Consider the following 15,452-nt stretch of genomic DNA (forward strand, 5'->3'; position numbering starts at 1 on the left):
TTTCCTTTTTTGTCATATTAGCCAATCTAATAGGTGAAGTGGTACCTCAGAGTTATTTTAATTTGCATTGCTCTAATCAATAATGATTTAAAGTATTTTTTCATATGACTATATATATAGCTTTGACATCTTGTCTGAAAACTGCCTGTTCATATCCTTTGACTATTTATTCACTGGAGAATGACTTGTATTTTTATAAACTTAACTCAGTTCTATATATATTTGAAAAATAAGGTCTTTATCAGAGAAATTTATTGAAAAATTTTACCCTCAGTTCTCTGCTTTCCTTTTAATTCTTATTGCATTGGTTTTATTTGTGCAAAACCTTTTAAACTTGATATAATCAAAATTATCTATTTTACATTTTGTAATGCTCTCACTGTTTTCCTTGGTCATAAATTATTCCCTATCCATAGATCTGACAGATAAACTATTCCATGCTCTCCTAATTTCCTTGTGGTATCACCTTTTATCTTTAAATCACATGCCCATTTTGACCTTATCTTGGTATACAGTGTGAGATGTTGGTCTATACTTGGTTTCTGCAAAGTTTTCCCAACAGTTTTTGTCAAATATTGAGTTTTTGTTCCAAAAGCTTGGATCTTTGTGTTTATCCTATACTAGATTACTGTGGTCATTTATTATAATGTAATGGATACCTAATCTATTCCACTGACTCACCACTCTATTTCTTAGCCAGTACCAGATTGTTTTGCCAATTACTGCTTTATAATAACAGTTTGAGATCTGGTATGGCTAGACCACCTTCCTTCACATTTTTTTTCACTGATTCTCTTGATATCCTTGACCTTATGTTCTTCCAGATGAATTTTATTACTTTTTTTCTAACTTTATGAAAGAATGTTTTGATAGTTTGATTTGTATGGCACTGAATAAACATATTAGGTAGAACTATCATTTATATTATATTATATTATATTGGCCTGAGCAAGTGATATTTTTCTAATTGTTTAGACCGGACTTTATTTGTGTGAAAAGTGTTTTGTAATTCATATATTTCCTGGGTTTGTCTTGACAGGTAGACTCCTAAGTATTTTATATTGTCTATAGTTATTTTAAATGGAATTTCTTTTTCTATCTCTTGCTGCTGGACTTTGTTGGAAATATACAGAAATGCTGATGATTTGCTTGGGTTTATTTGGTATCCTACAACTTTGCTAAAGTTGTTAATAACATCAAGTAGTTTTTTAGTTGCTTCTCTAGGGTTATCTAAATATAACATCACATCATCTATAAAGAATGACAGTTTTGTTTCCTCATTGTCTATTCTAATTCCTTCAATTTCTTTTTCTTCTCTTACTACTGTAGCTAAACAATTCTAGTACAATATTGAATAATAGAGGTGATAATGGGAATCTTTGCTTCACTCCTGATTATACTGGATATATATCTAGCTTATCCACCTTTACAGACAACGCTTGCTGATGGTTTTATAAAAAAATATAACTTTCATTTTAAGGTAAGCTCATTTATTCCTATGCTCTCTAATGTTTTTAAATAGGAAGGGGTATTGTGTTGTCTTTTGCCAAAGGTGTTTTCAGCATCCCTTGAGATAATCAGATAATTTTTGATGGTTCTTATTATTAACATGAGCACTTATGCTGGTAATTTTCTTAATATTGAACCAGCCCAGCATTTCTGGTATAATTCTCTCCTGGTCATAGTGTATGATCCTTGTGATATAGTGCTGTAGTCACTTTGCTACTGTTTTTGTTTAAATTTTTGCATCAATATTCATTAGGGAAATTGGTCTAAAATTTTCTTTCTCTGTTTTGGCTCTTCCTGGTTTAGGTATCAGCATCCTATTTGTGTCATAAAAGTAATTTGGTAGGTTTCCTTCTCTACCTATTTTTCCAAATAATTTGCATTGTATTGAGATTAATTGTTCTTGAGATATGTGGTAGAATTTGCTTGTGAATCCTTCTGGCCCTGGGGATTTTTTTCCTAAGAAGTTCATTGATGCTTTGTTTAATTTCTTTTTCTAAGATTGCATTATTTAAGTATTTTATTCCCTCTTCTGTTAATCTAAGTCATTTATGTTTTTGTAGATATTTTTCAATTTCACTTTGATTGTCAAACTTATTGGCATATAATTGGGCAAAATAGCTCCTAATAATTGTCTTAATTTCCTCTTTATTGGTGATGAATTCAATCTTTTAATTTTTGATACTAGTAATTTGGTTTTCTTCTTTTCTTTTTAAAATCAAATTAATCAATGGCATATCAATTTTATAGATTTTTTTTCATAAAACTGGCTTCTAGTTTTATTAGTTTATTAGTTTTCTTACTTTCAATTTCATAATCTCTGATTTTTCAGGATTTCCAATTTGGTGTTTAATTGGAGATCTTTAATTTGTTCTTTTTCTAGGTTTTGTTTTTTTAAGTTGCATGCCCAATTCATTGATCTTTTTTTTTTTCTGTTTTATTCATGTAAGCAATTAGACACATAAATTTTTCCCTAAGTGCCACTTTGGCTACATCCCATAAATTTTGGTATGCTGTGTCATTGTTGTAATGAAATTATTGTTTCTCTGATTTGTTCTTTGACCTACTTATTTTTTAGGATTAGATTATTTGGTTTCCAATTACTTTTTAATCTACCTTTCCATTGTCCATAACTGAATGTAATTTGTATTGCATTATGATCTGAAAAGGATTCATTTACTATTTATATTTTTCTGCATCTGGTTGGGAGGTTTTTATGTCCTAATACACGGTCATTTTTTGTATAGTTGCCATGTACTGCTGAGATAAAGGTATATTCCTGTCTATTCCCATTCAATTGTCTCCAGAGATTTATCATATCTAACTTTCCTAGAATTCTATTCACTTCCTTAACTTCTCTCTCTCTCTTTCTCTCTCTCTCTCTCTCTCTCTCTCTCTCTCTCTCTTTCTCTCTCTCTCTCTTTCCTCCACCTTTTCCCTCCTCACAAGCATTTTTCTTCTGATCCTGCCTCCCCCTATGCACCTTCCCTTTTATCAGTCTCCCCTTCTTCTATTATCCCTATCCCTTTTTATTTCCTAGATTTCTGTATCCAACTGAGTGCTCCTTTAAACCAATTTTTATGAAAGCAAGGTTTAAGCTTTCCCTGCCACTTCCACTCCTATCTTCCCCTCCATTATAATAGCTCTTTCACATGGGATAATTTACCCCATTCAATCTCTCCTTTCCTCTTCCAATGCAATCTTCTTTCTCACCCCTTTATTTTTTTGGGGGGGGGAGTATCATTTCATCAAATTCACTTTAAATCCACACCCTTTGTCTCTGTATATTGTTTTTAATTGCCTTTATAGTAATAAAGTTAAGAGTTACAAATATTTTCTTGCCATATAGGAATATAAACAGTTTAACCTTACTCAATCTCTTATATTTTCTCTTTCTTGTTTCTTTTTTTTGCCTTTTTATGTTTCTCCCAAATCTTGTATTTGGAGGTCAAATTTTTTATTCAGCTCTTGTCTTTTAATTAGAAATGCTCCAGACTCCTCTATTTTGTTAATTGTCCCCTGAAAGACTATATTTAGTTTTGCTGGGTTGGTGAGGTAGGTGATTCTTGGTTGTAATCCTAATTCCTTTGCTTTCTGGTATATCATATTCCAAGCCCGCAGGTTCTTTAATGTGGAAGCTGCCAAATCCTTTGTAATCTTGACTGTAGATTCAAATTTTGAATTGTTTCTTTTTGGCTTGCCTGTAGTATTTTCTCCTTGAGCTCTGAGCTCTGGATTTTGGCTATGATGTTCCTGGGAGTTTTCAATTTGGGGCCTTCTTCAGGTGGTGCTCAGTGAATTCTTTCAATTTCTATTTTGCTCTCTGGTTCTAATATATCAGGTCAGTTTTCCCTGATAATTTCTTAAAAGATATTGTCCAGATTTTTTTTTCTGATCATGGTTTTGGGTAGTCAATATTTCTTATATTTTCTCTCCTAGATCTATTTTCTAAATGTGTTGTTTTTCCAATGAGAAATGTCACATTTTCTTCTATTTTTAATTTTTTAATTTTGTTTTATTGTACCTTGATATCTCATGGAGTCAGTAGTTTGCACTTGCTCAATTCTAATTTTTAAGGAATTATTTTCTTCAGTGAGCTTTTTGTACTTCCTTTTCCATTTGGCCAATTCTATTTTTCAGGGAATTATTTTCTTTGGTAAACTTTTGTATATCTTTTTCAATACTATTGGCTCTTTTTTCTTGATTCTCTTGTAGTACTCTCATTTCTTTTCCCAATTTTTCTTATACTTCTCTAATTTACTTTCTAAAATCCTTTTAAAAAGCTCTTTCTGGAGTTCTTTTTTGTTTGAGACTTTTTTCTTCAAGGTTTCACACAAAGCCATTTTGACACTATTGTTCTCTTCTAAGTTTGTGCCTTTATCCTTCCTGTCAGTGTAGTAACTTTTTACAGTGAAGTTCTTTTTTTAAAAATGTTTTTGTTCATTTTTTTCTGCCTACTATGTGATTTGATGTTTTTATGTGAGAGTTAGGTTCTGGTCCTGCACTATCCCAAGCTTTTTGTTCTGGGACTCAGGGTCTTACAGCTGGCTCTCATTGGGCCTCAGGACCTAGCTGCTTGCTTGCACTGGAGAGTAGGCTTCCCTTCTACCTTTTATTGGGGGGGGGGGGGTGAGGTCTCCCTACTGACCTCCCTTGGCTGTGGGGTTTAGCTACTGGCCTGCCTCTCAGGGGTGGGACCTCGCTACTGGGTTGCTTTAGAAATAGTCTTTCCACTGGCTGGCCCTGGCGGAGGGATTTTGTTGCTGGTCAGCCCCAGGGGTGGGGCCCAGCTGCTGCATTTCAACCAAAACAGGGCCTCTCTGCTGGAGGGTCCTATGGGTAGAGTCTTGCTGTTAGCAGGCCCCAGGAGCAGGATTTCACTACTGGTCAGCAATGAGGTTGAGTCCTTGCCTGTGCTAGAGGCAGGCTGCTCACTTGCCTAAGGGGCTGCTGAGTTATGGGAGCCTCGCTGTTGAATTGCCCCAGGCTTGGAGTCTTGCTGCAAGCCCCCTACTGTGAGGCTGGCTGCTGCTACTGCTGCTGCTAATGGACCTCGCTCTCTTCCCACCCCAAGGACACAGACCTTTCCTGCTGTACTAACTGCTTCCCTGCTCCTACATCAATTCTGAGGTGCTTTTTAAGTTGTTTGGAGGGAAATTTGGAAGGGCTTCAGAGGGCTCCTTTCTCATGTCAACATCATGGCACTGGAAATCCAACCTTCAACAATTTATAGACACCGAGTAAACTTTGGGCCTCTGTCCCAGAGATGTGCTGCTACATTTCCCCCTCAGGGTCCTCAAGGGACTCCAGAAGATTTTTGGGTACTGCCCTTTTAATGCTATCCACTCAAGCCCTCACCTGTTGTTCCCCCTTATCCCCTGCTAACTAATTCCATTTCACCACTTAACAATAGCTTTTACGTGTGCATACTCTTTGACCCAGCAATATCACTTCTAGGACTGTATCCCAAAGAGATCATAAAAATGGGGAAGGTCCCACATGTACAAAACTATTTATAATAGCTCTTTTTGTGGTGGTCAAGAACTAGAAATCAAAGGAATGCCCATCACTTAGGGAATGGCTGAACAAGTTGTGGTATGTGAATGTAATGGAATACTATTGTGCAATAAGAAATGATCAGACAGACTTCAGAAAAACCTGGAAAGACTTACATGAACTGATGCTGAGAGAAGTGAGTAGAATCAGGAGAACATTACACGTAGTAACAACCACAGTGTGTGAGGATGGTTTCTGATTGACTTAGTCCTTCACAGCAATGCAAAAACCCAAAGGACTCGAGGCAAAATGCCATCCACATCCAGAGAAAGGATTATGGAATTAGAATGTAGAATGAAGCAGACTATTTTCTCTTGTGTTATGTTTTACTTTGGTTTGGTTTTTCTCAAGGTTTCCCATTCCCATGGGAGAAATCCCATTCGTTTAAATTTTTCTATGCAACATGACTAATGTGAAAATGTATTTAATAAGAATGTAAGTTTAGATAAAACTCATATAAGATTGAATGCCATCTTGAGAAAGGAGGGAGGAGGGAGGGAAGGAAAATTTAAAACTTATGGAAGTGATTGTTGAAAACTGAAAACAAATAAATTAATTACATTTTAAAAAAGAGCTTTTATAAAGGGATATTTACTTCAAAGACATAGCAATAATAAAAGTATTATACAAACATTTCTCCCATCATCTTAGGAGCACAGTCTCTACTTTCTGCCTGTCTCTGGAGCTTTACTTATAGATGTTTTAGGGTCATTGTCTTCTTCAGGATTTGGGTCTTGGGCATCTCTGTCATCATAACAGCTTTTCAAGATGCTATTCTTTTTGTTTTGTTTTGTTTTGCTTTCTTTACTTATTCTTCATTTGTGACTTCATTTTAAAGTCAGGCTCTGTGCTCTTCTGTGGGGAGTATCTGAGCCTTTTTTGATTCTGTTTTGTATTCTTCTGGGTCTTGATGCATCTTTTCCTCATATTTTAAGTGTTGTTTTCTTCAAGGACCTTAGGAATGGTTTAGTCTAGGGACCTGTTAACTTTTATTATGCTAGAAGCTTTCTAATCTTTTTTTTTTATTATTATTTTTTAATGTTTAACAATCACTGCCATACAATTGAGATTTTATCCCCCCCACACCTACCCCCCACTACCCCCCTCCCTCCCCACGACTGCATACAATTCTGTATAGGTTCTACATATACTTTCCTATTGAGTATATTTTCACTATAGTCATGCTATGTAGTCAGACTAAAATAAATGAAAGAAATCATATAACAAATCAAAACATGATACACAAAAACTTACACATACACAAACATGATCTGCTACATTTTGTGAATGACTTCCATATTTCTTTCTCTGAGTGTGGAAGGCATTTTGCCTTGAGAACCACCTTTGGGATTTTTTTTTTTTATAAGAAGTTTTTGCGTTATTACAAAATTCCAAGTCTACCAGAAAAAACTCTCGCACACTGTGGTCGTTGCTGTGCACAAAGTTCTCCTGGTTCTGCTCCTTTCACTCAGCATCAGGTCATATAAGTCCTTCCAGGCCTCTCTGAAGTCTTCTTGTTCATCATTTCTTATGGCACAATAGTACTCCATTACATTCATATACCATAATTTATTCAGCCATTCCCCAATTGATGGACATCCCCTTGATTTCCAGTTTTTGGCAACTACATAGAGTGCTGCTATAAATATTTTTGTACATGTGGGACCCTTTCCCATTTTTATGATCTCTTGGGGATATAGTCCTAGTAGCGATATTGCTGGGTCAAAGGGTATGCACATTTTTGTAGCTCTTTGGGCATAGTTCCAAATTGCTCTCCAGAATGGTTGGATGCGCTTGCAGCTCCACCAACAATGAATTAGTGTTCCAACTCTCCCACATCCTCTCCAGCATTTATCATTTTCTTGTTCTGTCATGTTTGCCAATCTTATAGGTGTGATGTGGTACCTCAGAGTTGTTTTGATTTGCATCTCTCTAATCAATAGTGATTTAGAGCATTTTTTCATATGATTATAGATATCTTTAATTTCTTCCTCTGAAAATTGCCTGTTCATATCCTTTGACCATTTATCAATTGGGGAATGACTTGTATGATTATACATATGAGTCAGTTCTCTATATATTCTAGAAATGAGGCCTTTATCCCAGGAAGGTTTCTAATCTTAAGTGAAGTTTGATCCTTGTTATCCTGCTCTGAGCTTAGAAAAATCCTGACTTGGACTTGGATCTGAACAACACAAATGTGGTCTTTCTCCTGGTGGAGTTCCAGTAGCTTGCTACTGACTCCAGTCACAGTCAGCTGACTGTAAATATATCCAGGTTCATAATAACAGAATTACAGGTTCCCCCTTGGTCTAAGCTCTCTACCCTGGTTATTCATTCACAGGCTTTAAAACAGGTTAGCTGCCAGATTCAAGACTCTGCTCTAGGGTCAGAGGTATACTGGTGCTACTTATTTCTCCTTTCCCAGAATATAGCCTTAGACTCACTAGCATTCCATGCTCTGGTCAGCCAACACAAACTTCCTCCTCAGTCCTCATTCTGTCCCAGCTCTAGGGTATAACTGACAGAGCTGCCAAATGGCACCAGTTCTTGCTCCCTCAGGCCTTTGTGCTTGATCTGTAACTTCTTGACCCTGAAAAACTCCAGTTCCTGTTCAGTTCACTTTGCTGGAAGATCTTGCCCATATACTCTTTGGTGCACCTTGTCCCAAGTGTCCGCATACCTCTGTCTAATTTTTTTACTCAAGAAAAATAATTCCCTGTGATTTTTCCTTGGATTTCATGGTCAATTCTTTGGTGCTTTTCTAAATTATTGTAGGATATTTGATTGGGGGGAGGAGTAGTTGAGTTTTCCTGCTTCCTCTTTCTCTGCCATTTTGGATTTACTGAGGAATTATTACTATTGATATTACTTCTACTGATTCCTTTAACCTATTAGACTTCAACACTCACATTATGCCACTTCTTTTGGGTCCACATATCTTACTATTATGATATCATTGTACAAAGCAATGATTTACCCTAGGAAAAGTGATACACCCTGAGAAAGTATTTGTTCATTAGAGCTACATTGGGCATTGGAACATCTCAAGTACTATCTACACCTATGTTTATCATAAAAGCACCAGATACAAGCATTTTAACCAAGTCACTTGCAACGTGAGTAAATATGGTACTCAGCTATACCAATCAATGTCAGAGAAGGCAAATGTTACTTGCTAAAGATGTTTTAGCGAGCATCAAAGGGATAGGTTCTGTTTTCCAAATTACTATACAGACTACAGTGAAGAAGTGAACACTGGTGTAGAATCTGTCATTGGTTGATGAGTGAAATCTTGGATATCTATCATTTAGAGAACCTTTGGTACATTCTACAGAAGCTGCTTCCCATCAAAGTTCACCTCTTGAAAAGTTTTGTAATAAAGAAGAGCCTTAATAAAGAAGAGACTGTCACAATGGATCTATTTGGAATGCACTTTGTCTATGAACAAGAACTCTAATAATCTAGGAAGGTTAATTGCCTATCTTTGAATACTTATTAAATTTTCCTGTATTCTTTGCCAAAGTATCCTAGGATAAGTAATCACAATCCCTATACGGTAACTATATTATGTATTATACAGTATTTGCAGATCACATGAGTTCTAATTCAGCTTATGGCAGAAGATAAACACATACATGTATGTACATATTTTTTTCTTTTTGTGTCTACTTGTGCAGAAAGTAATAATAGGTTCAGGGTCCCATAATATCACACTCAAAATGAATTTGCATTCCTATTCTTTCAAGCATTTCCTATCCTTCAAGAAGTCCTCTATTGTATCTTCTATTATTACTTTGTCATTCCAAATCTGTCATTTCTCCATGCCATTTTCTTCCATTAAAACCATGCCAAAGTTGGTCATGGTTGTTTTATTTTCTCTCCTATCCTCCCTCCCTCATCCTCTAATCTCTCTCAAAACTCCAGTCTCAGTGGTAGTATCAAAGAAATATTTTTCTCACATTGTACTTGGCTTCCCACAGATGAGAGCAAGAGAGGAAAGAATACAAATGAGAATAAATATAGATGTGGCCGATCAGAGGAGGAAAAGTGGTTGGGAGAAAAAACACAGTACCTGACTCATTTGCTTATATCAAAAGTTACTTGATTAAAATGCATATTATGTGGGACTTTTATACTAAGTATAGGCTTGGTAGAGTGAATAAGCAAAAGTATGGGAAAGAGTAAGTAGGCTATATATAAAATTATATAGCATTTTATTTTGCATACATTTTGCTTGCTTATTTTATAAATTGTAAGCTCATCAAGGGCAGGGGCTATATCATTATTTTAAGTTCCCAAGTCTCTAGTCTAGCACAATACCTGACTCACCCAAATGCTTTTCAAATAAAAAAGAATAGAGAATAGATGGAAAGTGAGGACATAGGTGATAGGCTGAGAGGATAGGAAATGGATGGAAGGTGATTAGGAGACAGAGTAGAAGATGAATACATGGGAGACTTACTGGAGTATTATTAGCAGCAGTAGTAGTAGCATGGGAGAAGATGAGTTGTTAAAATTAACACAAGGGCCTTATTTTAGAAATTATTTACCTTAGTTTAGCTATACAAATTATTTGAATAACAAGTCTGGAGGGGAATTCATCCAGGCTAGAAATAAATCAATTGACAGACAAGCAAGAAAATGACAACATCATTTTGAAGAAATCTACTCTCACATTCTCTCTGTGATAATGATAAATGTAATTGGGACTAGTGAAAATTTTTATGTATTGGTAGCTTTAAATTTGCCTTAGATATTCCTTATATAATTTATTTTATGTACAAAAGTTTATGAATATCACTTAAAATTGACTAAAGTCTCTCCTCTCCCATCACAACTTTGAACATAGTTAAATTTCTTCTTCAAAATTAACTTCTTCACTAACCCTACCTAGTTCATGAGTTACTCTATGGAAGAATTTTTTATGACTAATATCACTACTACATAATGAAGGAGTCTTGTTCAGTGTCATTTAGCCATCTTTAGAAATTATATGTTTCTTATAGGAAGTAATAAGAGCTTTTTCAAAGAAAAGTAAAGCAATTGGTCCTTGTCTCCTACCTTTGTATTATCACATGACTCAATATAATTAAATATTCATTCACCCAAAATAGTTACCTAAAGGTAACAATAGCAAAACATTTCACTCTTGGGGAAAAGGATGATTCAAAAGAGCTCAGACCTGAAGGGTAGTGATCAAATAGCATGTTGAAAATCTATAGTTCCCTGCCCTGACCTGCCCTGGATATCTTTGAAGAACGTAGAACTCACTACCTAGAGAAAGCAATGGCAGGACCTCAGATAATACATATTCTGACGAAACAAGTTCCCAACATTCCTTCCACAAGTGGGTAAAGCCTAGTTCTATCACAAATTTCCAATTAAAAAAGTAAGATTGGAAAGAATGAGTAAACAAAAAAGACATCAACAATAGAGCAATAAATGAGCCAGGAATACAAAAGACAGAAGCCTAGAAGAAGAGATTAATTATAATATAATAATATAATATAATAAGCAAAGTTTACTAGCTATAGAGTTTACTAGATTTCTTGGAAGAAATGAAATAGGAGCTTAAAAATATAAAATAAAACGAGAGTTCTAGAGAAAAGACTTGGAAGGTGATTTAATAGCCTAGTATAAGATGTGCAAAACCTTACCCAACTAACAAACCCCTTGATGAGTGGATCAAACAGAAATTAATGACTCTATGAGACATAAGAAATATTGAAACAAAGTTAAAAGCTTGAAAAAGAAGGAATAAAATATAAGGCATCTGCTGGATGCCATGAGAAGATATAGATGGATCATCTGAGCTATTGAAGAGTATATTAAAATACAAGTGCCACGCTGAGAGAGTACTTCAGACAGGTTTCCTCACATAGATAGAACAGATAGGGAAATTCTATGAAGAACTTATTTTATACTATTTTTATTCTATATTTATTTGTAACTGTGAAAATGTAATTGATTTTTAATCAAGAAACATCTGTGATGGTTAACTTTATGTTTAACATTTGTGCATTATAAAATAGTAATGCATTCTTAATTTTACTTGAATATTAGTTGATATAAAAAAAGAACTCAGTGCAATCTTCCAAATTAAATCAACATATGCTTTAAAACTTACTTCAGGACAAAGGTGAGCATAGGGGAAGACAGTGAAAAGTATGCTGTAAGATATGATTCAGGAGTAAAAAATAACAGAGGTCAAACACTTGTAAATGATAAAAAAGACCCAGGATTACATTTTATGTGTATTTTCTTTTACAAGAGTTCACAAATTGTGAACACAAAATTACAAACATCTTGAAAAATACCATCAATTATATTGAAACAGATGGAAAGCAATTCTTTACAAATGTGGGAGTCATTTCTGACTCAGCAATCTGTATATAATTAACTTGTTAGGGGAAAAAAGTGTAAAATTTAAAGTCAAAATAAAGCAAAGAATAGGGCATGTAGGTGTTGTAGTGGACAGAGTGCCAGGCCTGGAGTCAGGAAAACTCTTCCTGAGTTCAAATTGACCTCAGACAATTACTAGCTCTGTGACCCTGGGCATATCACTTAACCCTGTTTGACTCAGTTTCCTTGTCTGCAAAGTGAGCTGGAGAAGGAAATGGCAAACCACTCCAGCGTCTGTGCCAAGAAAACCTCAAAAGGGGTCATGAAGGGGGTGACTGAAAAATGACTAGACAACAAAAGGAAAGAATAAAAATGAGAACATGGTATGTCATGCAATTAAAACTGCTTCAACCTGACCTAAACGATGTTTTGATGCTCTCCAATGGAAAAATAATAAATAAATAAATTAATGATGAATAAAAGAACAGACTTTGAGAGATTATCAATACTTCCCTAGGATGTTTAATTAATATTATTCATCAAACCTGGGAAACCATAAATGCCTAGAAATTTCCTCACTAGCAAACATGATTTCCTTAAATGGAGGGGCAAAGCAGCCAAGAACAACACTGACTTAGACTATAAATTTATTTGTAAAATTTTTCTAAGGTGAATTGTAGAAATGTGCAATATTGCCTCATAAAACAATGAGAAGAGATGTAAGGAAAAAATAAAGTTTATAAAAAGCTTATGTCATCCTGAGGGCATTTAAGGATCAAATAGATAGAAGGAAAACAAACAAATGAGAATTGGAAAAGATCGGTTAGGAAGTTTGTTACAAGCTCTTTTCCCCCACCGGGATAATGGAGCCAATACATATGGGCTCAATATCGTAGGAGTGGAAATGCAAAGATATAAAAGACAGCTGGACTATAACATGAATATTCTGTAGATACACAGAGAAGGTGCATGCTTGAAATAACACAGCATCGACTATGTGTCAGGTAAGCACTAGGGATGCAAAAGCAGTCCTTGCCCTCAAGAAATATATATTCTAATGGAGGAAATAGCATCTCTCTCTCTCTCTCCCTCCCTCCCTCCCCCCACTCTCATATATAGTATAGATCAAAGGTAACCTGAGAGGGGAAGGATATAGCAGATGTGGGGAGGGGGGAGCCAAGAAAGACCTCTTGTAGAAGGTGGGATGTGAGCCTAGTCCTGAAGGAAACCAGGGAAACTAAGAGAAGGAGGTGAAGAAGCACAGGATTACAGACATGTGGGACAATCAGTGTAATGACCTGGAGACAAGAGATGAAGTGCTGTATGTAAGAAATAGCATGTAAGCCAGTGAAGTTAGATAGTAGAGCATGTGAAGGAGACCAAAGTGTCCTGTAAATGTAGGAATGAATGAGGTTATGGAGGACTTTAAATGTCAAATAGAGGGATTTATATTTGATCCTGAAGCATGTTGTAATAGGAAACCATTGGAGTTCACTGTGATGAGGGTAATATGGTCAGATCCACACTTTGGAAAAAATTGCATTGAGCAATTAGATGGTACAGTGGACAGAGCAGTGGCCCCGGAGTCAGGAAAACGAGTTCAAATTGGGACTCAGACACTTGCTGTCTGCGTGACACTGGACAAATCACTTAACCCTGATTGCCTTCACACACTCCTCCCCCCCAAATCATATTGGCATCTGAATAAAGGATGGAATAGAATAGAAAGAGCCCTCAGAGAAAACAGTTAGAAAGCAATTGTCTAGGTGAGAGGTGAGGAGGACTTGAATTAGTCTGTGGTCATGAAAGTGGAGAGAAGGAAATATGTGTGAGATTGTGAGAGATGTTGTAAAAGTAGAAACAAAAAGATTTGAGAAATTGGATATATGGAATGACCACAAGTGGGAAGTAGAGATTGACACTGAGATTGTGAGCCTGAGTGTGTGACACTAACAGAGAAGTTTGAAAAAGGAGAAAGGTTGAGGGGAGATAATGAATTCTGTTTTGTTGAATTAGAGATGCTTGAAGAAGTTCAAAATGCAGACGCAGACCTGGAGTTTGAGAGAAAGAGTAGAGCTGGACATAAGGATCTGGGAATCATCTGCAGTAGATCGATCAATCGCAAAACATTTATTAAGCAACTACTGTGTGCTAGACACTGTGCTAAGCACTAGAGATACAAAAAGAGTCAAAAGGTAGTCTCTTCTGTCAACACAAAAACAAATATACACAAAACAAGCTATACAAGATAAATAGGAAATAAGAGAGAGATTGGTACTGGAAGTAAGAGGGATTTGGTGTGGAAGGTCAGATTTTAGTTGAGACTTAAAGAAAGGTAGGAAGGTGAGTAGTCAGAGAGAAAGGAGGAAATCTTACAGGCATGGGGGACAGCCAGAGAAAATGGAATGTTTTGTTTGTGCAACAGCCAAGAGACCAGTGTCACTAGATTGAAGAGTGCATATTGGGAAGTAAGGTATAAGGAGGCTGGAGAGGTGTGTGTGTGTGGGGGGGGGGGAGGTTGCAGGTTGTAAGGACTTTGAATGCCAAACAAAGCATTTTGTATTAGATCCTTGAGGCAATAGGAAGCCACTGGAGTTTATTGAGTAGGGGGTAGTGATGTGATCAGAAAGGATGGATAGGTGGGAAGAGACTTGAGGCAGGAAGAATCACCAGCAGGTGGTAATGATGGCAATAATCCAGGCATGAGCAGATGAGGTCTTATACTAGAGTGGTGATACTGTCAGAGGATAGAAAAAGGCATACAAATAAGAAATGCTACAAAGGTGAAAACAACAGGACTTGAAAGGGTATTGGATATGGAGGGTGAAAGGTAGGAAGAAATCCAGGATGACTTTCTGTTTGTGAGCCTGAAGTCCTGAGAGGATGATGTTGCCCTCTCCAGTGACAGGACAAGTAGAAAGCAGAGGAGGATTTAGGGGGAAAGATAATGAGCTCCATTTTGGTTATCTGTAGGGACAGCCAGTTAGAGATGTCTGAAAGGCAATTAGAAATGCAAGTTTAAAGGTCAGTAGAGAGTTTGGGGCAGGCTAGGTAGAATTAAAAATCATCAGCATTGAGATACCAAGTGTAGAAGTATGGAGGGAGAAGAGAAGAAGTCCCAGGACAGAACCCTGAGGGACACCTACAGTTAAAGGGCAAGATCTGGAAGAGGATTTAGCAAAAGATACAGAAGAGCAAGCAGTCAGATGGGCAGGAAGAAAACTAGGAGAGAGTGATGGCCCCAAAACCTAGAGAGACATGAGTGGCAAGAAAGTATGATCGATAATATCAAAGGCTGTGAAGAGGTCAAGGGGAAGGAAGATTGAGAAAAGTCCATTGGATTTGGAAACTAAGAGATTATTAGGAACTTTGGAGAGAGCAATTTTGGAATGGTTAGGTTGAAAACTGGATTGTAAGGGGTTAAGAAGAGAGTAAGAGGAAAGTGGAGCACAGAATTTTCAAGGAATTTAAACACAAAGAAAAGAAGAGCTATACAATGATGGTGTGGTTGGAAGGATTTTTCAGGATGAAGAAAATATGGGAAT

This window comes from Notamacropus eugenii, chromosome 3 (genome assembly GCF_028372415.1).
Source record: "Notamacropus eugenii isolate mMacEug1 chromosome 3, mMacEug1.pri_v2, whole genome shotgun sequence".
Lineage (NCBI taxonomy): Eukaryota > Metazoa > Chordata > Mammalia > Diprotodontia > Macropodidae > Notamacropus > Notamacropus eugenii.